The 2,994-nt window shown below is 34.8% G+C and overlaps 1 non-coding gene across 1 annotated transcript; it reads left to right on the forward strand.

The window, feature by feature from the left end:
- Positions 1 to 1,802: 1,802 nt before the first annotated feature.
- Positions 1,803 to 1,909, forward strand: LOC144334000 (U6 spliceosomal RNA). The gene has a single exon (XR_013403157.1). It is a non-coding gene; the product is annotated as a U6 spliceosomal RNA (small nuclear RNA).
- The last annotated feature ends 1,085 nt before the right edge of the window (positions 1,910 to 2,994 follow it).

The raw sequence follows: 2,994 nt of genomic DNA on the forward strand, positions 1-2,994 counted from the left end.
AATATCGGGCCTTATGTATGGAATTTTGTAATCTCTGGGTGATTTTTTTTTTCCTTTTACCTAGAGAGGTCACCTATACCTTTGCTCGAAAGATGGAACCACCTATTACCTTAATCCAATTTGGCTGCATCATGACTAAATGTTAGACTGCATTTTGAGTTAAGTCTCTACTCTTTGGTTCACTGTGGTTATAGAGCATAGACTTCAAGAGGTTCCAGGTGCAAACATGTGTTGGTCTGTAATTCTGATCTGCATCCAAGCTGCACTGTGATTCAAGTGCCTTGAGTATCTATGGTCTTTGATCTTAAAGATGGCTACAAGATCTCTTTTTCCATGCTTCTTAGTATAAGACCATTTCTCAAGTGTTGTTGAGATTCTCAACTTTTTACTCTGTTCTCATAATTGGAAAATATTATGAGGGAAATAGCTGCAGAAAATATCATACCAAATTCCAGCACAACTCCCATTTTCTTGAAATTGTATTTTCTCAAGTCCTAGTTGCCTTACAAGCTCTCTGTTGCCTTCAAGTACAAAGGAGACATTAATTTTCTCTCACACAAAGGTCCACATGTCACTGCAAGTTTATTGTCCTTTTGCTATGATTAAAACACTGATATTAATAGCATATGCTTCTTATGTATGTTTGCTTATAATACTATTGCATATATGCAACTCTTATTATTTCAACTAAATTATTTTTCCTAAGGCAGGCTTCTTACATAATCCATTTATATATCAGCCTAACCTAAACCTGAGACAATAGTCAGGGCTTAATCATTGTTTATAGCTTGATTCACTGATCTGTAAGAACTGATACCTGTGTTGTTGAATTAGCTCTTTTTGCATTCTTCTTGGTATAATAACTTCAGGGAAGTTGGTATAACTTATAATAGGGTGATAATACCTTATAGATGTAGAAAAATAAAACCTAGAGCAAAGATAATATGCTCTAGACATTGTAATTACTAGAGCAAAATATAAGCCTGATAAAATGAAGAAAACAATTGACTCCTATAACTCTGATTTTTCTGAAAATAGCTTCAACATTACTCCTGATAATTTGTCAATATTGCCAATTTTAAAATAACTAAGTATTTATTAGCCAGTCCAGGCTGCCAAAACAAAATGCTGTAGACTGGGTAGCTTAAAAAACAGAAATGTGTTTTCTCTCAATTATAGATGCTAGAAGGTAAAGATCAAGGTTCTGACCAATTCAGTTTCTGGTAAGGTTAATTTTCCTGGCTTACAGACAGGCTACTTTTTACTGTGTTCTCACATGGCCTTTCCTTGGTGCATGTGCATGAAAAGAAAGAGAAAGGGCTCTCTGGTATCTCTTCTTACAAAAATACTAATCCTATCAGATCAGAGCCCCTTCCTTATGACTTCATTCAACCTTAAGTACTTCCTAGAGGACCCATCTTTAAATATAGCATCACCATCGGTTAGGGTTCAACATATAAATTTTGAGGGAACGCCAATATTAAGTCCATAACAAAGTATATAATTAGGATGCTAATTTGACTTCATTTTGTTCATGCAGATTTTTATTTAGAATTTAAATGAGAAAAGTCAAAAGTAAAGGGAATTTCTATAAATGTACAAATGAATACATCTTAGGGCTATATCTTTATTCACTATGTGGTGATCTTGTAAGACATCAGAGATCTAAGCCAGGGCAGAATTCAAAATTCGTCTTTGTATTTTATACACGCTTAGGCTTTCTAATCAAGAATTATTTCTAGTTAAATGTCTTCAGTTTCTCCAATAAATATCATAGAAGTTTCTTTAAATTTAAGACCACTGTGCTCGCTTCGGCAGCACATATACTAAAATTGGAACGATACAGAGAAGATTAGCATGGCCCCTGCGCAAGGATGACACGCAAATTCGTGAAGCGTTCCATATTTTTAGAAGACATTCATACAGCCAACAGACACATGAAAAAATGCTCATCATCACTGGCCATCAGAGAAATGCAAATCAAAACCACAATGAGATACCATCTCACACCAGTTAGAATGGCAATCATTAAAAAGTCAGGAAACAACAGGTGCTGGAGAGGATGTGGAGAAATAGGAACACTTTTACACTGTTGGTGGGATTGTAAACTAGTTCAACCATTATGGAAAACAGTATGGCGATTCCTCAAGGATCTAGAACTAGATGTACCATATGACCCAGCCATCCCATTACTGGGTATATACCCAAAGGATTATAAATTATGCTGCTATAAAGACACATGCACACGTATGTTTATTGCAGCACTATTCACAATAGCAAAGACTTGGAATCAACCCAAATGTCCATCAGTGACAGATTGGATTAAGAAAATGTGGCACATATACACCATGGAATACTATGCAGCCATAAAAAAGGATGAGTTTGAGTCCTTTGTAGGGACTTGGATGCAGCTGGAATCCATCATTCTTAGCAAACTATCACAAGAACAGAAAACCAAACACCGCATGTTCTCACTCATAGATGGGAACTGAACAATGAGATCACTCGGACTCAGGAAGGGGAACATCACACACCGGGGCCTATCATGTTGAGGGGGGAGGGGGGAGGGATTGCATTGGGAGTTATACCTGATGTAAATGACGAGTTGATGGGTGCAGCACAGCAACATGGCACAAGTATACATATGTAACAAACCTGCACGTTATGCACATGTACCCTACAACTTAAAGTATAATAATAATAAATAAATTAAAAAAAATAAATAAATAAAAATAAAATAAAATAAAAAATAAAAAAAAAATCCTTAAAAAAAAAATAAATAAATAAATAAATAAATAAATAAATAAATTTAAGACCACTTTCCACAAAGCAAAATGTGTAATAACCTTACAATATTTGTTTCACACTAAAAAGACAAATAGTCATATAATTTACCACCACAATTATCTGAAGTAAGTTATTATTGCTATGATTTTATAGATGAGAAGCATGACATTTGGAGAGATTCAAGTGACTTGCCAAAGGAGTTATAAC

This window comes from Macaca mulatta, chromosome 13 (genome assembly GCF_049350105.2).
Source record: "Macaca mulatta isolate MMU2019108-1 chromosome 13, T2T-MMU8v2.0, whole genome shotgun sequence".
NCBI lineage: Eukaryota > Metazoa > Chordata > Mammalia > Primates > Cercopithecidae > Macaca > Macaca mulatta.